Here is a 23,188-nt window from a genome sequence, read left to right on the forward strand (position 1 = left end):
TCATTTTGGGAACGGATAAGAATGGCGTATTTTTGAATGTGCTTGATGCAAATGTAGCTGTGAAGTGTACAACTGGGGCACAACTGCTGCCACTGAATGGGTGGGTGTGTGGGGCCCAATTTTGGGAAAAAAAGGGAGACTCCGCTTGGAGTAACCCTTGCTTACATTGTTTTTAAAAGAAGACAAGATGAACAGAGCTGGGATCAGGAAATACTTTGCTACCTACCCCGGTGTCATCATGGGGACGGATAAGAATGGCGTATTTTTGAATGTGCTTGATGCAAATCAAAACATCCTGTTTGCAACTAGGGCCCAAGTGCTGCCACTGATGGGGTGGGTGTCTGTGTGGCCCAATTTTTGGAAAAAAAGGGAGACTCCGCTTGGAGTAACCCTTGCTTGCTGTGTTTTTAAAAGAAGCCAAGATGAACAGAGCTGGGATCAGGAAAGACTTTATCTACCTACCCCGGTGTCATCCTGGGGACGGATAAGAATGGCGTATTTTGGAATGTGCTTGATGCAAATCTAGCTGTGAAGTGTACAACTGGGGCACAACTGCTGCCACTGAATGGGTGGGTGTGTGGGGCCCAATTTTTGGAAAAAAAGGGAGACTCCGCTTGGAGTAACCCTTGCTTGATGTGTTTTTAAAAGAAGCCAAGATGAACAGAGCTGGGATCAGGAAATACTTTGCTACCTACCCCGGTGTCATCCTGGGGACGGATAAGAATGGCGTATTTTTGAATGTGCTTGATGCAAATCAAAACATCCTGTTTTCAACTAGGGCCCAAGTGCTGCCACTGATGGGGTGGGTGTCTGTGTGGCCCAATTTTTGGAAAAAAAGGGAGACTCCGCTTGGAGTAACCCTTGCTTGCTGTGTTTTTAAAAGAAGCCAAGATGAACAGAGCTGGGATCAGGAAAGACTTTGCTACCTACCCCGGTGTCATCCTGGGGACGGATAAGAATGGCGTATTTTTGAATGTGCTTGATGCAAATCAAAACATCCTGTTTGCAACTAGGGCCCACGTGCTGCCACTGATGGGGTGGGTGTCTGTGTGGCCCAATTTTTGGAAAAAAGGGAGACTCCGCTTGGAGTAACCCTTGCTTGCTGTGTTTTTAAAAGAAGCCAAGATGAACAGAGCTGGGATCAGGAAATACTTTGCTACCTACCCCGGTGTCATCCTGGGGACGGATAAGAATGGCGTATTTTGGAATGTGCTTGATGCAAATCAAAACATCCTGTTTGCAACTAGGGCCCAAGTGCTGCCACTGATGGGGTGGGTGTCTGTGTGGCCCAATTTTTGGAAAAAAGGGAGACTCCGCTTGGAGTAACCCTTGCTTACATTGTTTTTAAAAGAAGACAAGATGAACAGAGCTGGGATCAGGAAATACTTTGCTACCTACCCCGGTGTCATCATGGGGACGGATAAGAATGGCGTATTTTTGAATGTGCTTGATGCAAATCAAAACATCCTGTTTGCAACTAGGGCCCAAGTGCTGCCACTGATGGGGTGGGTGTCTGTGTGGCCCAATTTTTGGAAAAAAAGGGAGACTCCGCTTGGAGTAACCCTTGCTTGCTGTGTTTTTAAAAGAAGCCAAGATGAACAGAGCTGGGATCAGGAAAGACTTTATCTACCTACCCCGGTGTCATCCTGGGGACGGATAAGAATGGCGTATTTTGGAATGTGCTTGATGCAAATCTAGCTGTGAAGTGTACAACTGGGGCACAACTGCTGCCACTGAATGGGTGGGTGTGTGGGGCCCAATTTTTGGAAAAAAAGGGAGACTCCGCTTGGAGTAACCCTTGCTTGATGTGTTTTTAAAAGAAGCCAAGATGAACAGAGCTGGGATCAGGAAATACTTTGCTACCTACCCCGGTGTCATCCTGGGGACGGATAAGAATGGCGTATTTTTGAATGTGCTTGATGCAAATCAAAACATCCTGTTTTCAACTAGGGCCCAAGTGCTGCCACTGATGGGGTGGGTGTCTGTGTGGCCCAATTTTTGGAAAAAAAGGGAGACTCCGCTTGGAGTAACCCTTGCTTGCTGTGTTTTTAAAAGAAGCCAAGATGAACAGAGCTGGGATCAGGAAAGACTTTGCTACCTACCCCGGTGTCATCCTGGGGACGGATAAGAATGGCGTATTTTTGAATGTGCTTGATGCAAATCAAAACATCCTGTTTGCAACTAGGGCCCAAGTGCTGCCACTGATGGGGTGGGTGTCTGTGTGGCCCAATTTTTGGAAAAAAAGGGAGACTCCGCTTGGAGTAACCCTTGCTTGATGTGTTTTTAAAAGAAGCCAAGATGAACAGAGCTGGGATCAGGAAAGACTTTGCTACCTACCCCGGTGTCATCCTGGGGACGGATAAGAATGGCGTATTTTTGAATGTGCTTGATGCAAATCAAAACATCCTGTTTGCAACTAGGGCCCAAGTGCTGCCACTGATGGGGTGGGTGTCTGTGTGGCCCAATTTTTGGAAAAAAAGGGAGACTCCGCTTGGAGTAACCCTTGCTTGATGTGTTTTAAAAGAAGCCAAGATGAACAGAGCTGGGATCAGGAAAGACTTTGCTACCTACCCCGGTGTCATCCTGGGGACGGATAAGAATGGCGTATTTTTGAATGTGCTTGATGCAAATCAAAACATCCTGTTTGCAACTAGGGCCCAAGTGCTGCCACTGATGGGGTGGGTGTCTGTGTGGCCCAATTTTTGGAAAAAAAGGGAGACTCCGCTTGGAGTAACCCTTGCTTGATGTGTTTTTAAAAGAAGCCAAGATGAACAGAGCTGGGATCAGGAAAGACTTTGCTACCTACCCCGGTGTCATCCTGGGGACGGATAAGAATGGCGTATTTTTGAATGTGCTTGATGCAAATCAAAACATCCTGTTTGCAACTAGGGCCCAAGTGCTGCCACTGATGGGGTGGGTGTCTGTGTGGCCCAATTTTTGGAAAAAAAGGGAGACTCCGCTTGGAGTAACCCTTGCTTGATGTGTTTTTAAAAGAAGCCAAGATGAACAGAGCTGGGATCAGGAAAGACTTTGCTACCTACCCCGGTGTCATCCTGGGGACGGATAAGAATGGCGTATTTTTGAATGTGCTTGATGCAAATCAAAACATCCTGTTTGCAACTAGGGCCCAAGTGCTGCCACTGATGGGGTGGGTGTCTGTGTGGCCCAATTTTTGGAAAAAAGGGAGACTCCGCTTGGAGTAACCCTTGCTTACATTGTTTTTAAAAGAAGCCAAGATGAACAAGTCATGGGTCAGCAAAGACTTTGCTACCTACCCCGGTGTCATCCTGGGGATGGATAAGAATGGCGTATTTTTGAATGTGCTTGATGCAAATGTAGCTGTGAAGTGTACAACTGGGGCACAACTGCTGCCACTGAAGGGGTGGGTGTGTGTGTGGCCCAATTTTTGGAAAAAAGGGAGACTCCGCTTGGAGTCACCTTGCGGTGTTTTACATGATTTTAGAAGGGCGTGCCATGCCTATATCTGTGTGTCCTCCTCTTTTTCCTTGTCCAGCTGTTTTGTTTTCGCATGAGTATATGTCCTTGTCACTTTCCAATGTGTTTGAGTTGTTTGTCACCTTTAGGACACCTTTGAGGGTGTTTTCTAGGTGTTTTTCTGTGTTTGTGATTGCCTGCCATTGTTTCCTATGCAGTTCGAGTTCGGTTCGTCGAACGTTCGACGAACCGAACTCGAACGGGAGGTCCGTTCGGCGAACCAACCTCGAGCCGAACCGCGACCGGTTCGCTCATCTCTACTTAAGAGATAAGTAGTTTCTGTCACTATCCTGATAAGTATTCTTATTCATAGTCAAGGTAACCCAGATTCTATTTTGTTCTATTATTGGGGTATTTATACCTCTCCACCATATTGCCTTGCATGTGCGATACAATTGCTTTCAGCTGGAAAATCACATGTAATAATATACACTTTTGATCCAAAATCATGGAAAAAGGTGTATTTACAAGTTGATTTTCCTTTCACTCTGTGTTTAGATGGTGTTCTAACTGAACCAAGAAGCAAAAAGCATGAATATAACCAACTCGGTCAAAACTCTGTATGAAAATAGAATTTTTAAAAAGCATGGTAAAATGAACCCACACATGTGAAAAGAAAGATGCATCATCTGATCATCTGAAAATACTGGTAATGAAGTCAGATACAGTAACATAAGCATGGAGGACATATATAAGGGGGAGGCCGGATGAGCACAGGCATCTGTGGGGAGGCTGGGGGACCACAAAATTAGCAATCACTAGAGGATAAAATACCGATTTGTGGCATAAAAAAATCCCTAAGGCACGCCCTTGCCCTTCACTATCCTACACTACCACCCTCCTAAATTGCTCAATTACCTAAAAGTAAACCCACTAGCTAAGGTATCTGTCTAGGAGCAGGAACACAGGAACAGCAGCGGAGGCGGCACCGTCCCTAAGCTGTAGCAATCACAAAATAGCGCAGACGCTGCATGTCCACATTTTATATGCAGAGGGACATGTGACTTAGGCAGCTAATGACACAAGCCCTTGTGTCTGAATGTTGTGAATGTTTTCTGCTCCCTGATTGAAGTCTGCTGATCCTCTGACCTCTCCACACCCTATTACATCAAACACATCCACTTGCTCAACATACAGCCCCCCTATCCTAGCCAAACTGATAATAAGGTAGAAAACAAGCATTAGTGCAACTGTGAAGTTACCAAACTAAACCAATCTTTTCCGATTTTTGAAAAAGTGTTTGTGAATCCAATTCCAACCAAGGCTTGTGCCGTATTTGATATTGGGAAACTTTTTTTTAATAAATTCGCTAATCTCTAGTAGTGTCCTGTACCCCCCTGCAAATTGGGATAGGAAGCTAGGTCTCGTGGATGAGCATGTTTGTTTTTCTCCCGCAGCATGCACAGTTTCACTTGGCCCGTGACCTCCACCTCTATGTGCAACATCAACAGCATGTTCACTTCCCATCCCATACCACACGCCTTGCACATTTTAAATTAGGTATATAATATATGCCTGCATACTTTACGGTATTAATAGGAAAAAGAAGATATGTAGTCCTTAAAAAAGACTTTTGTTTTTAGGTTGCAGCAGCAGTTAACCTATAGAAGGACTGTAAAGCAATAAATCCTGCCTATATACCTCTAATCCAAAACTATTCCTCCCACACCAGTTATCCCTACACTGAATGCAGGTATCAGTGGTTTTATTAGAGAAAGTATGTAGCTCTTAATAGTTTTGTTTTAATGGTGCAGCAGTGGTGTACAGATACAGCAATGACAATTAATCAGTGCCAATTTGCCTCTAAGCTCTCCCTCCTAGATCAGCTCTCCCTGAACTCCCTCTATAGGAGGCTGTGCCGAGCATCACATCACCGGATCTTATATGGCAGCCAATCGCAGTACTGCCAGTAGTCAAAATGGTTACAGCATTAATGTGTATGGTAGGCAATCCTCGCATATTGATTGGCTGTCTAACAGCCTCAATACATGCAAGGTGGAAACATGAGCATGGCGCTCAAGCACCCACGCTACTCGATCGAGCATACCCGTGCAACCTGATTCTCGATCAAGTATTAAAAAGTGGCAATCACGCTCGATCATTACTAGTAAACGCCAGTTTAGTTCCTGCAGTTAATTGGTTTATTTCACTTCCAGCACAATTTGCTTTCACCTCTTTTAGATTTTTGGTAGGTTTTACTTGATCTGCTTATTTGTAGCTTTCTTTAGCTTTCCCTCGTTTTGAACGTGTTTTAGTTTTCTCACTCTGGGTTTTTGTAGCTACCTGCACACAACCCCTCTCATCATGTTGGCAGTTTGTTCTAGCCTCCCCTTTGGTCCTTCAAGAGGCACAAGAAATTCCTTGATGGCCTTTTAGGTATTCAAGACCGAGGTTGTGTTTTAGTTGTGCGGGTCTTTCTAGTACAGCGACCCATTTGGTGTGGTGTTTCCCTTTTTCCGTTACCCCTGTTAATGATACTGGACAACACTAGTAAAAAAGATAGAAAATATCTTAGTGTAGTGCATATTAGTAATTACTATACAATTGGGGTGAGTGTAATTGTTGCACTCAGCTATAATAGGAGTAAATCAGGAGTTGATATGCTCACAATAGAGTAAAGGGAGTGCTGCTCCTTCAGTAGCTGTGAGAGTCTGATCCAATGGAGCGCCACAGACCAAGCCATAGTAGAAGATATAGGTAACTGGATATAATGCTCACCCCTAGCAGGAACCACAAGCAGTAAGTCAAAAAATAAAAGCTGTGCTGACTTTTTGTTTTCTGATCTGCTGCTTTTTAAGTTTTTAATTTAACAGATTTTTTTTATTTTAATAGGCACAAACATGGGGACTTAGAAGGGGTTGTCATTGTAGCCATAATGCAGTTTGGCAATTTTCTTGGCTGAGAGACCGCTATTGAAGAGCTGGATTATGCTGTTTCTTTTTTCTTCAGAAATCTTCTTCATGGCTGCTTCTCAATTTGTACCAGTGACCTTTTGCTTGAGAATTAACCCAATAAAACACTGAGCTATTAAAGAATGTGAGAACAGGTTGAAATTTATAGTATGCAGGAAGAAAAAATGTTTTCCACCACCAGGAGTAAAACAGTAACAATGCAGTGACAGGCAATGAATTTGCATAATTAAGCATATGCTAAATAGTTGCAAGTCAATTTTATGTATGAGATAGCCAAGATGATTGTCTACAAAATGAAGGTAGTCTCATGCTCAAAGCCGTAGTGGATGGTGAAATATGGAGCCTGAAAGTCAGACTCAAAACATTTTTACCTTTTTACTAGTTACTGTTATCACCCCTACAACTCCTTATAATAACTCTTTATATAACAACTCAATAAAAAAGTCTCCATAGCTCTACACTCAGTATGGACATCCCCACAGAATCCCACTAAGTATAGTAGCCACTTCCAATTACTATGGAACTCCCACTTAGTATATGGGACCCTCATAGCCCCCTACTTAGTCTGATGGCCCCAGTGCCTCACTCAGTATTATGGCCCTCACAGCCCCTGATACAATATAATTCCTCCCAAAACTTCCTCTTCAATAAGAGGGTCGCCACAGCCCCCCAAACAAAATGAGGGCCCTCACAGCTGCCTCCTAAGTGTGGGGGCCCCCACAGCCCCCACTAAATGTGGAAACCACCAATTAAAAGGGAACCCCCATTCAGTATGGGAGTCGCCCCACAGCCTCCTACTCAGTAGGATGCCCCAAAACCTCACCACTTAGTATAATGGTGCCTACAGTCGCTCGTACAATATAATGGCTTCCCCCACTCCCTATTCAGTATAATGGGCCCCACTTAGAATGGGACCCTTCAGCCACCTAAGTATGGTCGCTGAAGTAGCCCCATACTGAATATAATGGTCTTTACAGTCTCCCACTTAGTATAATGGCCCTCACACAATAAAAAGGACCCCACAGCTCCCCATTCAATTTGGTTGCCCCCACAGCCCCCAATAGAGTAGGAGGACCCCCACAACACACCACTTAGTATAAGGGCCACCACTTAGTATGGGGACCCTCATAGTCATCAACTCAATATGGGTGTCCTCAATGTCCACCGTAGTTTCTCGCAAAGTATTATGGCCCCACCAGACCCCACTCAGTATTACGGCCCCCACATTGCCCCTACCCAGTGTTATTTACCCCACTAGCCCCCCTTTAAGTATGATAGCCTCACCAAGCTCCCACTCAGTATTATGGGCCCCATCAACCCCCATTCAGTATTATTTCCCTTATCAATATTATAGTCCCCACTAGCCTCCCAATCAGTATAATGCTTGCTACAATTACTGACATTTTAAAAAAAACACTACCGGTACTCTTCTTGCCATGTGTTTTCCCAGTCTGTGCAATGGGAGTAGTATTTAAAGTGTGATATGTAGTGATATAACCGCGCTTGCAATGCACGGAGTCTCAGGCCCACAGTCACAGGCCGAATGGAGAATCACTGAGCCTTCTACTTCATTCTATTCAACAACATCCAAATCCTGAGCATACAGACACTGCTGTAAGGGTACGGATCCACTTGCATATAGCTTCTGATGCAAGAGCATTGGAAGCGATATGCTAATACCCTCGGCTGCGAGTGTCAGCCGAGGGTCATGCGACTGTGATGCGATCTTCCCATCTGGTCACAGCTGCAGAATATAGGGAGAGAGCACTTTCTCTCCATCTCCTCCAATAGTGGACACGTGGCTTCAACTATGGATGGTACACCTGTGCTTACATGTGTACATGTAACCTTGGGACCTGGTGCAGATACAGCAGAGGGCAGTCATGACCTCAGGTAACGTCTTCTAATATCTACACTTGTATGGAGTTTATATTTATATACATGGTACTTTCAGTCATTGACTGCTTATTGTCAGCTATCTACAGTATATTATAATTGCCATATGCACTGACACTTTCTGAGGGCCCATTAATTTGGTGCAGTATATCTTTGATTTATATATATTTTGGCACTTCTTTTTTCCAGAATGATTAAATCCTATCTTTGTACTATGCTAATTATTTTGGCCAGTACTTTATGTATCGCTTCAGTGTATTTCTATAAAATGAGTTTATTCTGCTGCCAAATGTAATACATCATTCTGCTGTGCTGCTCCTTGTTTGGTTGTTTGTCTCACTATTCAATACACCATGCCGTATATATTTTTAATTGTATTATTTGCTAAAAAATGATATTTGATATTAATATTTAATGGCTATTTTTTTCTGTTGGCTTTAAATGTGTACATGTATTGAGGATATCGTGACTAAGCAAATGCGTCTTGCAATAGACTATACGAAAAAAATAATCACTAGAGAAAACAGAGTAAACCTCCCTTCTGTGAAATTGAGAAGAAATAAATTAGTTTAGATCTTCTCCTCTTTTCTAGGTATAAGATGCATGAGAAAGGGGCAGATACAGAAAATCATGCATGAGGGTAAAGTGAGACAATGCATTTTTTTTACATTTTGGAATAATCCTTACAAAACAGTTGTATGTGGAGCTATACAGACACATTTCCATCAATAATCTCATTGTGAACGTAGGTTTAGATTTATGGAGAAACCTCTACTCTGCATTTGTATAGGGAGCTGCACATTGTGTGGAGTTGCCCTTTTAAGCAGCTGTGTATCTTGGCCTCTTTAAGAGAGATGTGACAGCATCTTTAGCTGAGCATGCCTAGTGCAGAGCTGGGATCCAGGCAGATGTATACCAGGAGCAACCTGATGATGTGAAATATACAGAGCTGTATATTATGGGTAAGAATAATACAAAGGTGACCTCTGCAGTCAATGATCACAAATGTGAAGGCATGCAATTTACTATAATGTGCTGTGTGCTGAAGGAATGAGCAGAGACAAGGCAGGGAATGGGCATTATTATACTGGCACATTTATTTAACGTGACAGTTCTGGGAAACGCTATAGAATATATGTATTAAATGTTGAAGATGCAGATTGTGCAGATTACAAGGATCTGAGATGCAGAGTGATGCAGAACACATTGGCATGTTATGCTGCACACTACAGAGCAATCATTTCCTGGGAGATATTCTTCAGCAGGTGTTGGCAGAACAAAATTACTGCTTAAGAAAGTTTTGTTTCTGCATTACTTGAATTTTTTGAATTTATTTATTTTACAGTATATGTTAAAGGGAATGTGTCACCAGGTTCTTGCTCCCCCATCTGAGAGCAGCATAATGTAGACAGAGACTCTGATTCCAGTGATGTGTCACTTAGTGAGCTGTTTGCTGTTATTTTGATAAAATCAATGTTTTATCTGCTGTAGGTCTAGCAGTTATACAGAGATCATGAATATGCTGGACTACCTGGGTGCATGCCAAGTACTCCTCTAATGATAATCTAGTGCTGATTAACTTCTTCATGAATGAGGATGTAATGGTACTTCCTAAATCATGAAGGAGTGATCACCACCAGCTGCCGCGGTGAGCCCGGTGGTGATCCCTGCACATGTCTGCTGATTTGTACAACAGACATGTGTGGCTATCTGACGCAGGTGGATCCGCAATCCACCCATGCCTGTTAATCTAGTAAAATTGCGCTGTGAAAATGTGACAGTACGATTTAAATGCCCTCATCAGGGAATGTGCCTTTTCCCGCCACCATCGGAGGCCCTATGATGCGATCTCGGGGAGCCGATGGTTGTCACGGTAGCACAGGGTCATGTAATGACTTCTGTCACCATCATGACATAGTTCCTGTTACATCTGACAGAGCAGCAGGTGTAACAGTAAGGCAGGCTTTGCACACTACGACATCGCAGGTGCGATGTCGGTGGGGTCAAATTGAAAGTGACACCCTTCCGGCATCGCATGCGATATCGTACTGTGTAAAGCCTAGATGATACGATTAACAAGCGCAAAATCGTCGTAATCGTATCATCGGTGCAGCGTCGGCATAATCCATAATTATGCTGACGCGACGGTCCGATGTTGTTTCTCGCTCCTGCGGCAGCACACATCGCTGTGTGTGAAGTCGCAGGAGCGAGGAACATCTCCTACCGGCGTCACCGCGGCTTCCGTAGGATATGTGGAAGGAAGGAGGTGGGCGGGATGTTTACATCCTGCTCATCTCCGCCCCTCCACCATTATTGGCCGCCTGCCATGTGACGTCGCTATAACGCCGCACGACCCGCCCCCTTAGAAAGGAGGCGGGTTGCCGGCCAGAGCGACGGTCGCAGGGCAGGTGAGTGCATGTGAAGCTGGCGTAGTGATAATGTTCGCTACGCCAGCTATCACACGATATCGTACCTGCGACGGGGGCGGGGACTATCACCTGCGACATCGCAGTATCGGCTTGCGATGTCGCAACGTGCAAAGCCGCCCTAACACTTCATTTCTCTTGATCAGAGCGATGCTGATCTGATTAGGAGAAATGAATGAGCGATCAGACTGCTGATCCTTATGGCCCCCTATGGCGACTAGTAAAATAAAAAAAAGAAGGAAAAAAAATACGTTTTAAAAAAATTAAAAAAAAAAAATTAAATAAACCTAAAGCTTCAAATCAACCCCCCATTTACCCCATTAAAAATTAGAGGGTGAAAAAAATTAAAAAATATACACACATTTGGTATCACCACGTCCAAAAATGCCGGATCTATCAAAATCGAAAATCAATTAATCTGATCGGTAAACAGCATAGCAGTAACAAAAATTCCAAATGACAAAATTACATTTTTTGGTAGTCACAAATTTTGCAGAAAATGCCATAACAGACGATAAAAATGTAGCATCTGTTTAAAAATGGTACCATTAAAAATGTCAGCTTGAGATGCAAAAAATAAGTAGTCACTGAGCCAAAGATCAAGAAAAATTAGAAAGCTACGGGTCGCGAATAATGGCGCATAAAATGCTCTACTTTTTGGACAAACTTCTGATTTTTTAGAGATGCTCCTCCACAGCGGTGGACACTACAGGACTACTCTCAGTATTGTTTGCTGATTCTTTAACCATCTACACACCAGCCAAGGCACCTGCACAATAGCAGTATTGAGCCTTGCACATTGATAAAGGTTTTGACAGACCGAAACGTCTGCATTTTGCTGGTTTGAAAAATTCGCCCATTAAAAAATTTTCAATCACCATATGAGAGCCATGTTTTCTGTAATTGATTGAAGACAGTTTTGGAACCTACTTGTGAACTATCTTACCAGAAGTGTCGTGTATATCTATTCTACTATGAACTCGTACCGACCTGAGGCATCACACCGACGCATCAGTTTTACCATATAGTGAACACGGTGAATAAAATATCCTAAAACCAATCATGCAATCGCACTTTTTTTGCAATTTTTACGCACTTTGGAATTTTTTGCCACTTTCTAGTACACTATATAGTAAAACGTATGATTTCATTTAAAAGTACAGTTCATCCCACAAAAAACAAGCCCTTATATGGGAAGATTGACAGAAAAATAAAAAAATTATGCCTCTCGGAAGAAGAGGAGCAAAAAGAAAAAATGAAAAATAGAAAAAAAGGGGTTAATCAGGGATTTTACACTAAGCAACTTAGTAAGTGACACATCAGTGGAATCAGGATCTCTGCCCCTACGTTATGCTGCTCCCACATTAGGTGGCAAAAAAAACGATGATAGATTCCCTTTAAGCAGTTTGTGATAAATAATATATTTTGTCATACTCTGAGGGTTGAGTCCATAAAAAAGATTATCCAGCTTAGAAAATCTATTTATTTGTAACCTACTAAAGAATTATGAACTAGTTCAGTATCCTGATCTCATGGCCAGAGGAGAGAAGGTTTCTTGCTCTGATGGATCTTCCCATACTACATGGACAACACATATATTGAAAAGTGTCAGTTTGCATTTTGAAAAACTTAAAGCGCCACTGTAGCATTTTTTTAATTGCCCCCTGCAGGGGTGCTTTAAACCTAAGTTCCCTTACCCTTGTCATATACTCACCTTCACGCGGCTTCATCTTCTATCGCCGCTCCAGTCGGTCTCCTGTGATTTGTGCCTTGCCGCAAGCTCCAGTGTTTCATGGAACACGTTGGAGGTCACAACTCACAGGACACAAGTCTATGAGAGCCAGGGCTGGTTAGAGAAATTGGATCCCTGGGTGAAATTCAAAGTGGGGCACTTATCCTGAAATATTCCAGCAACAACATTGTTAGAGGGGGTTAACATAATTATATAAAAAAATTGTTCAGTTTCATCTAACTTCTCGTCCATGTACAATTTTGCTTACAGCAGCAGTCATTAATCATTTACAGTGGAGATTAAAACCACTCGTCTGCACTGCCCCATTGAAAATATTAGACCAATGGCTGACCATTTTTTTCACGGACAGCACTATGACCGAAAATACGGTCGTGTGAATCCCTAACCATAAGGGCTCATTCATATAACCGTTCCATTTGTCCTGGTCAGTTCCTGTTTTTTTGCGGACCCACGGACAGGACCATCTTTTCAATGTCTTTTGTGTAGGATCGGATAGCACACGGTAGCACTTGCGTATGCATCCGATTCTACAAAAAAACACATCGGATGCCGTATGTCCATTCCGTTATTATGGAACATGTCCTATTCTGTTCCGTAATAACGGACCGTGACTCAATACAAGTCAATGGGCCCGCAAAATCCCTGGAAGCCAAACGGAAGCACTTCCGTGGGACCTCTGTTGGGTGCCCGTGCAGTCTGTGTCCCGCTCCAGCCCCGCAGCTGCTCGCACTGCAGTGTGTCAGTGTCTGCCCGCACTGCAGTATCAGCAGCTTCTCACACAGCAGTGCGGGGATGACGAGCGCTGCTGTCAGGAGGTTAGATGAGATCATTACTTGCTGTGACGATCTCCTGCACTCCTGACGTCAGTGCTGTCACTGCCTTCCATTGCCCGCTGCATTCTCACGTCACGCGTTACGGACGGCCCGAGACTGTCACTAGCGGTGACGTCACGGGTTCCTTCGATACTGCTGAGAACGCGGCGGGCAATGGAAGGCAGTGACAGTGCTGATGTCAGGAGTGCAGGAGATCGTCACAGCAGGTAATGATCTCATCTAACCTCCTGACAGCAGCACTCGTCATCCCCTGTAGTGACCTGGGCTTACCTATTGATGTTAGCTCAGGTCACTACACTGCTCTCCCAGCCAATGGGGAACATTCTGTTCTTCATTGATTGGGACAGTGACTATGGTATGGATCATCGTGGGACCCCTTATTGGATTACGCTGGACTGAATTTGATTGTTCTTTTCAATAAATTGGTGAAAGAGGGAATGTTTTGGGGAGTGTTTTTTCAAATAAAACTTTTTTTGTTGTCTATTTTTTTATTACTAACTGGGTTGGTGATGTCGGGTACCTGATAGATGCCGTGACATCACTAACCCCAGGGCTTGATGCCAGGTGACATTACACATCTGGCATCAACCCCATATATTACCCCATTTGCCACCGCACCAGGGCAACGGGATGAGTTGGGGTGAAGCGCCGGGATTGGCATATCTAATGGATGCACCACTTCTGGGGCGGCTGTGGCCTGCTACTTTTAGGCTGGGGAGTGTCCAATAACAGTGGACCTCCCTAGTCTGAGAATACCAGACCACAGCTGTCCGCTTTACCTTGGCTGGTGATCCAATTTGGGGGGACCTGTGTTTTTTGTTTTAAATTATTTATTCAATGTAAAATAACAGCGTGGGGTGCCCTCTGTTTTGGATTACCAGCCAAGGTGAAGCTGGCAGCTGTGGTTTGCAGGCTGGAGCCATCTGCTTTACTCTAGCTGGCTACAAAAGATAGGGTGGACCTCTTGTTTTTTTTTTTTTAATTATTTATTTATTTATTGGCTAAATACAAGGCTAAGCACTCTTTAGTGCCACATGAAAGTTACTAAAGGGTGCCAGCTTAGAATATGCAGGGGGGTGGGACATTATATATGTCTTTCTCATCTTTCTATCTATCTCTCTAGCTATCTCTCTATCTATCCCTCTGTTCATTCATTCATTCATTCATTCATTCATTCATTCATTCATTCATCCATCCCTCTATCTCTCTGTCTCTATATCTATCTATCCATCTCTATAACTACTCATCTATTTATCTTGCTGCTTCCGTTTTTTGTGGTCTGCAAAAAAACCAGAAGCCACACGGATGACACACGGATGACACACGGACCGTATATGGAACGGAACTGATGTCACACGGATGCCACATGGATGCATCCATGACAAAAACGGACCGTTTTTTGCGGACCGCAAAAACGGAACGGTCATGTGAATGTAGCCTAAAAGGGGATTTAAAGAAAAAAGACACATGTCCCCCAAACTCCCCTGCCAACTGCCCTATATCTTCAATTCCGATGCCCCGGTGTCTCTGCTGCTCATTATTCACTTTGGAGATATTACAGAAGGTGCAGCCACCAGAAACCCAACAGAGACCACCGGAGCATTGAGGTTGGAGCCGCAGGGGATTTATCCTTTCATGCTAATTTTTTTACATTCTCGGAAAACCCTTTCAGGCTACGTTCCCATGAGCTATTGGTGAGATTTTGACTCTATGTGTTTTCGTTGTGTTAATAATGCAAAGTCTTACAGTTCCAGCAAAGTTATTATTAATATTATTAATATTGATTTATAGAGCACCATTGATTCCATGGTGCTGTACAAGGGGGTTACATACAGAATACATATACAAGTTACAATAGACAGACTAGTACAGAGGGAAGAGGACCCTGCCCATGCGGGCTTACATTCTATAGGGTTTTGGGGAGGAGACAGTAGGTGGGGTGTAGGTTGGGTGGCAGCTCCAAACGGTGGTGAGGCGGCAGCAGCTCCGCACGGTGGTAAGGCGGCAGTAACTCCACACGTTGGTGAGGCGGCAGCTGCGCATGGTGGTGAGGTGTCAGCTGCGCACGGTGGTGAGGCAGTGGGGTCATTTAAGATTATAAGCATTCCTGAACAAATGAGTTTTCAAGTTCAAGACGTGTTGAGGCAGCAAATTCCAGAAGACAGGAGATGTTCAGGAGAAGTTGTGGAGAGGGTTGCATGAGCAGTGAATGAGAGAGGAGGAGAGAAGAAGATCTTGGGAGGACCGGAGGTTACATGTTAGAATGTAGCAGGAGATTAGTTCAGAGATATACGGAGGAGACAGATTATGGGCAGCTTTGTAGTCAGTGTTAGTAGTTTGAATTGCATACGGTGGAGTATAGGGAGTCAATGGAGGGATTTGCAGAGAGGAGAAGCGGGGTGGTATTGAGAAGAGAGGTGGATCATTCAGACAGGAGAATTAAGGATGGACTGGAGAGTGGCAAGCGTGTTAGCAGGGAGGCCACAGAGGAGGATGTTGCAGTAATCAAGGTGGGAGATTAGTGGATAGGTTTATAGAAATCTGCTGCCCACCTTGCTTTTTTTTACGCTACATAAACTGACCAGCGGTGTGTATTTCAAATCCACAATATGTCAATTTCTCTTGCGGGCACGGGGAGTTTTATCTGCAGATGTTCCCCATAGACTTGCATTAGATGTGGAAACTCCTCAGATAAGAAATAGTCATGCATTTTTAGTGAATTTCCAAGGCGGAAATTCATCAGCAACGCATGTAATCCGCACCTAAGAATGTCAATAAAGTTTTATCAAAGGCAAATACCATGAAGTTTTAAAAACAAAATAGCTTTATTTAAAGCATGACAAACCAAACAGAGACAAAGAACCACAGTGTGAAAAAACATTAAAAATGCAATGAAAAAATGTGAGTAACCTGAGTTACATAATAGATGCAGAAATTCTACACTCACCAAATACAACATAAAATAATTTTTTTCTTTATTGTCACATGGTATTAAAAAGTCCATCCATATTTAGAAGGGTCTTCTAAATATGGATGGACTTTTTTAATACCATGTGACAATAAAAAAATAAATTATTTTACGTTGTATTTGATGAGTGTTCGATGTAGAATTTAATACCATGTGACAATAAAGAAAGAAAATATTTTACGTTGGATGTGCCAATATCTTTTCCTTTCTATTCAAGTTATAGTCCACCTGGCGGACGTCATATCGTTGCACTCCATGGATGTGTGGTGACCTATTCCATTGGGCGTGTCAAGCTTTCCTCCATTTCGTCTGTTGCTACACTCACCAAATACTCAACGTGTGCTTGTGTTCACACACCGTTTTTGCTGCGGATTCTTTTGCTCCAAAAACTGGCATGTTGGCAGTAAAATCGTTGTGCACAGGTGTTTTTATGTGTTTTTCAGAGTGTTTTTGAAACCTTTTCACTTATGTTTTGTTTCCTATTTTTTTGATTAAGGAAAATCCGCTGCAGAAACACTGAACGAATAATTGATAAGTTGTGGATTAAAAAAATAAGGTCTTTTAGCCAATGTCTCTCTGTCTGTCTGGTATACTGGGATATTTTGGAATAGTATAGAGGACTGCACTATACAATACAATAGTATACAATGTGCCCACCCATATCCTGTTCACCGCTATTAACTTGAGAACAGCGGCAGCTATAGGCATAGAAGTGGTGTCTAGGTATAGTAAAGTAGCCATGCGCTACGCAATGAAACCACCTATAGAGCCACCTGGTGGAAAACAACAGAGTTAGCATTTTTATCTCAAAAACGGAATGAGATAGAGGAAAAAAAGTGAATTACAAAGTTGCAGGGCATCATCAATCCAATACGAATCGACACCTTGCATACAGAAATGCTATTATATGAAACCCATGACCACCCCAAAACATTGAATGCTGGTCACGCATATGGCGCTCATTTATCTTTGATGCTCAAAGTGGTCACAATCAGCTACAATGCCACTCCACGCAGCCATCATACCCAATGACTGTTTAGTGCTATAGTGCACATTTGGTGCTGGCTTTTTGTTTTTTCTTCATTGAATTGGTCGGTGGTTGACCTCCACCTTGCTATGCACCCCAATTTGGGATGTATTCCATCTGTCTGGATTTTGGCGGTTGGTGACTGTTCACATTAAGTCATCAGGCTTTGTCCACAGGCTATTCACTTCATGCAGCATTTGCTTGGACCTGTCCCGCCCACAGCCATGACTCAGTCATGGGTACGGGATTGAAATGGACCAGGTGAGTGCTGCTAAGAGCAGTTCTACTATTCATATGTGAGGCCGTATGGCACATTTTATAAAAATATTTTAGTGTAGGACTGCTTCAAATGAGATTTGCCGTGACGTGGCGAAGCAGCTCAAGAAATTGCAATTTTTTGCCAAAAATCTCAAAATTTTTTTATAATAAGTACAGTTTGGAATGTTTAGTGCTATAGTGCACATTTGGTGCTGGCTTTTTGTTTTTTCTTCATACCCAATGACTTGTAGGAAGGTCTCCATGAGGTATTGCTTCGCCTCCGCAGCCTTGTGAGTGTTACACGTTCTACTCATAGCTTTTCTGTATGCAAAGTGTCAATTTGTATTGAATTGATGATGCCCTACAACGTTGTAATTCACTTTTTTTCTCTATCTCGTTCCGTTTTTTTAAATAAAAATGCTAACTTTGTTGTTTTCCACCAGGTGGCGCTATAGGTGGTTTAATTGCGTAGCACATGGCTACTTTACTATACCTAGACACCACTTCTATGCCTATAGCTGCCGCTGTTCTCACGTTAATGGCGGTGGACAGGATATGCGTGGACAAACTGTATAAAGCCCTGTTCTCACTGTGTTTCTGAAGTGTGTCCGGGAAATCTGCCTTAATCCCTCCCAAACAGAATACAGTCCTTGACGTGGCCATAAAGTTTAATGATACAATCAGAATTAAAATTATTTTCATTTTGTTTTTCCATTTGTTTTTATTTTTTCTGAAATTGGCCATCTGTTTTTATTTTCTTAAAGTCTCAGTTCGTGTTTGTTTGTTCTGAAAGTGTTCACTTTCCTCTGGCTGTCAGAACAGATACTCTCAGAAAAAGAAATCGTACATAGAGCTCAAGTGATCTATGTTCCTATTATTGCTGTCTATGGCACCATTAAGGCAGAACTCACCAGCTGTAACCCCATATGTCCTGCATTATATCTTTGCTGAACCCTCTTTTCTGGTACAACTACAATCCTGCTTGCTGTAACCCCATATGTCCTGCATTATATCTTTGCTGAACCCTCTTTTCTGGTACAACTACAATCCTGCTCGCTGTAACTTTTGCTATGACACCTTTACATTTAGTTTGATACTCACTGATATATGACTAGTTTCCTCTTTGAAAATGTTATCTGATGGTGGAAGGTGTGATTGTAAAGTTTGGAGTCAGGCTGGATGTAGAATGTCCTGTTCCCTTTGATTCACTAATTATTCCCTGGCGTGATTACCTTTTGTTAATTTCCCTTAACAAGTTGAACTCCCACAATCCCTCTTACCTATTCCTCTAGCTTTCCCTATATATCTGGGGCTCTCTTAAGGGGTGCCTGCATGCGTGTGCCACCTTTTGCAAAGTGACAACGATGCTAAGTGCTGGGCAGTTATTTCAATGGCAGTTAGTCAGGGCAGGAGTCAGGTAAACTAATCTTTGATACTCGGTTTCCACCATGACTATTATTTTCATCTCTATCATCTTATGTGCCTTTACTGTCCACTTTCACCGCCCTGTCCCCCCTCCATCACCACACTCATCCACATCAGTCCCTCTCTCCTCTCCTCTCCTATGTACAGCTCCCAGGCTCTTTTCACCTATCTGAATAACCTCAATCCTTCATGCTCCAGGGTATCACACAAACAGACATGCCACAAGTCCAAAAACAATCTGATCTTTCTCCTTCTACTCCTACTTCTATCAGGTGATATCTCTCCTAATCCCAGTCCAACCCATGCTAACTTTACCCCCTCCCCCACCTCCCATAGAAACCCTGATAACCTTATTAACATTAGCTGTACACCCTCACTTCCCTCTTTTAATTATGCTCTCTGGAATCCACAGTCCGTATGTAACAAGCTTCCTTACATCCACAACCTCTTTCTCAATAACTCTCTTAACCTACTAGGCCTCACTGAAACCTGGATTCAGGATTCTGACACTGCTTCCCATGCTGCAATTTCTCATGGTGGTTTACACTTTACCCATTCACCAAGATCTTGAAACAGATATGGTGGTGGAGTCGGCTTACTCCTGTCTCCACAATGCACTTTCCAGGTCATCCCCCCAGCTCCATCACTCTCATTCCCATCCTTCGAGGTCCACACCATCAGGCTCTTCCATCCCCTTCCCCTCAGAGTAGCTGTCATATACCGTCCACCAGGCTCACCCACCCAGTTCCTTGACCACTTTTCAGCCTGGCTGCCACACTTCATGTCCTCTGAATTGCCAACCCTCATCCTAGGAGACTTCAACATCCCCATGAACAGCCCCTCCTCCCCATCTGTATCCCAGCTTCTATCTCTAACCACCTCCCTTGGCCTCTCACAGCTCTCATCCACTGAGACACATGAAGATGGTAACACCCTTGACCTGGTCTTTTTCCGCTTCTGCTCAATCTCTTACTTTGACAACTCACCTCTTCCCCTCTCTGACCACAGCATCCTCTCCTTCAAGCTCACAAATCCTCGTCCGCCCCAGCACACTCCCACCTATCAAACATTCAGAAACCTACAGGCCATTGACTCTCAGACACTTACAGACTCTCTACACTTATCACTATCCCCTATCTCCTCACTTTCAAGTCCTAATCTGGCTGTAAAGCACTACAATGACACACTCAGAAGCACCCTGGACCAAGTAGCACCCCTCACTCTCAGAACCTCCAAACACTGAGTAAAACAGCCTTGGCTCACATCACAAACTCGATTTCTCCAGCGATGCTCTAAGAGTGCCGAACGCCTATGGAGGAAATCCCGCACACCAGAAAACTTCATCCACTACAAGTTCATGTTAAGGACCTACAACTCTACCCTTCACCTTGCCAAACAGACCTACTTCACCACCTTTATCTCCTCACTATCCAACAATCCTAAAAAGCTCTTTGACACCTTTCACTCCCTCCTCAGTCCCAAAGCACAGACCCCTATCACAAACCTTCATGCTGATGACCTGGCCTCGTATTTCACAGAGAAAATAGAAAACATCCGCCAAGAGATCAGCTCCCAGCAACAAAGCTTTGTGAATCCCATCCCTCCCCATATCCCATCCAGCTCACTTTCCACATTTGACCCAATCACAGAGGAGGAAGTCTCCCGGCTCCTCTCTTCTTCTTGTCCTACCACTTGCCCCACTGATCCCTTCCCCTCACACCTACTCCAGACACTCTCTCCAGTTGTCACCACTCACCTAACTAAAATCTTCAATCTCTCTCTCTCTCTTCTGGTATCTTCCCTTCCTCCCTCAAACACTCTATCATTACTCCATTATTGAAAAAACCTTCCCTTGATCCGTCCTGCACAAGCAACTACAGACCAGTCTCCAATCTCTCCATCTCTAAACTCTTGGAGCGCCTGGTCTACTCTCGTCTCACCCACTACCTTTCCACTCACTCTCTTCTAGATCCTTTACAGTCTGGCTTCCGCCCTTTACACTCAACAGAAACTGCCCTTGTCAAAGTGACCAATGACCTATTGACAGCAAAACGTAACGGTGACCACTCTATGCTTATTCTTCTTGACCTTTCTGCCGCCTTCGACACTGTTGACCACCATCTCCTTGTCTCTATGCTCCATTCTATCGGCCTAAAGGACACTGCTCTTTCCTGGTTCTCTTCCTATCTTTCTGGCCGCTCATTCAGTGTATCATTTGCTGGCTCCACATCTTCTCCTCTTCCTCTCACTGTTGGGGTCCCTCAAGGTTCAGTCCTAGGCCCTCTTCTTTTCTCCCTCTACACTGCCCCAATTGGAATGACCATCAGCAGATTTGGCTTCCAGTACCATCTTTATGCTGATGACACACAGCTATACACCTCATCCCCTGAGCTCACCCCCACTGTACTAAAGAACACAAGTGACTGCCTGACTGCAGTTTGCAACATAATGTCTGCTCTCTATCTGAAACTTAAACTTTCCAAAACTGAAATTCTGCTTTTCCCTCCATCTCCCAACCTTCCTAAACCTGACATCTCCCTCTCTTTGTGTGGCACAACGATAAGCCCTAGGCAGCAAGCCCGCTGCCTGGGGGTTATACTTGACACGGATCTCTCCTTCACCTCCCACATACAATCTCTTGCCCGCTCCTGCCGCTTGCACCTCAAGAACATCTCTAGAATCCGCCCCTTTCTCACAATGGAAACGACAAAAACCCTCACCGTGGCCCTGATCCACTCTCGCCTTGACTACTGTAACTCTCTATTAATTGGTCTACCCCTAACTAGACTCTCTCCTCTACAGTCCATCCTTAATGCAGCAGCCAGGATCACCTATCTGGCTAACCACTACTCGGATGCCTCTGCTCTGTGCCAGTCATTGCACTGGCTGCCCATATATCACAGGATCCAATTCAAACTGCTTGTTCTCACCCACAAAGCTCTCTACAGTGCAGCACCCCCATACATCTCCACCCTCCTCTCTATCTATCATCCCACCCATTCTCTATGCTCTGCAAATGACTTTCGACTAACATCCACACTAATTCGAACCTCCCACTCCCGAATCCAAGACTTCTTCCGAGCTGCACCAAACCTCTGGAACGCTCTACCCCAAGAAATTAGGACAAATCACAACTTACTCAGCTTCTGACGCTCCCTAAAAACGCATCTTTTTAGGGCGGCCTATCACACTCCCTAGCCAAACTAATTTCACCTAATCCCTCTACAACTTCTCAGAACATAACCCCACGTCAAACTCCATGGCACCCAAATGCATCTCAATACTCTGGCCTATTGGTCCAGGAAGCCATTATCTATCCCCCATTTCCTTGAGATGGCTGGATTGTTGTTGTAAATAAGCACTTGTACCCCTCCCCCCATCTCATTGTAGATTGTAAGCTCTCACGAGCAGGGTTGTCTTTTTTCCCTTTAAATATTGTATCTTCTATAATTGTTACTTGTTTGCATATGTTTATGTGTATTATATGTATATGTATATGAGCCTCCTGAATTGTAAAGAGCTGCGGAATATGTTGGCGCTATAGAAATAAAGATTATTATTATTATTTAGATGTACTGTAGAACAGTATGAACAGGCTCCAATGTAAAACCCAGAAACAAGTTCTAAACTTTGCTTATAGTTGGACGTTTGCTGATACAGGTGTATAACTGGACGAGTGAAGTTTGATAAAAAAAAAAAGGGTTTGCACTAGGACCAATGTTATTCCATGAGGCAGTGCAGGTCTGCGGTTCTTTTTCCAGCTGTGTTCAAAACACTACGATTTGACTCCAAAATTGGTACATTGGACAAAAAAAAAAAAATCGGATGCCAAACGGACCATCAGTGTGAAATCCGATTTTTACTGATGTATTACAATTCTGTAAGATGGGAAAATTTAAATGGCCCTGTAAATGATTAATAGCTGCTGAGTAAAGAAATTAATTGTATACAGATAGCACACGTATGACATGAGAAAAATGTATTCACACTCAGATTTCAAGTCCATACTATTCAGGAGGTTTCGCAGACCTCCACTCACTTTGACAGATTCCAATGACCCTGATCAGTATTCACACACGGCTTTCAAGACCGATACCTTGTTCAAAGGTTTCTTTCCAGGAAATCGCAGCCTTCCATTCACTGACCCTGATCAGATGAAGCAGACTCTCTTTTGCTTCAGCGGATCCCTTCAGAG

The 23,188-nt window shown here is 43.7% G+C and overlaps 1 protein-coding gene across 2 annotated transcripts in view; it reads left to right on the forward strand.

The window, feature by feature from the left end:
* The first annotated feature begins 9,177 nt into the window (after nucleotides 1-9,177).
* Nucleotides 9,178-23,188, forward strand: part of HMGCLL1 (3-hydroxy-3-methylglutaryl-CoA lyase like 1) — a 199,066-nt gene continuing 185,055 nt past the window's right edge. For both annotated transcript variants that reach the window (XM_075340297.1, XM_075340298.1), the window contains exon 1: nucleotides 9,178-9,265. The gene's annotated coding sequence lies outside the window, so the exon portion shown is untranslated. The remainder of the gene's footprint in view (nucleotides 9,266-23,188) is intronic.

This window comes from Anomaloglossus baeobatrachus, chromosome 3 (assembly GCF_048569485.1).
Source record: "Anomaloglossus baeobatrachus isolate aAnoBae1 chromosome 3, aAnoBae1.hap1, whole genome shotgun sequence".
In the NCBI taxonomy this organism is placed as follows: domain Eukaryota; kingdom Metazoa; phylum Chordata; class Amphibia; order Anura; family Aromobatidae; genus Anomaloglossus; species Anomaloglossus baeobatrachus.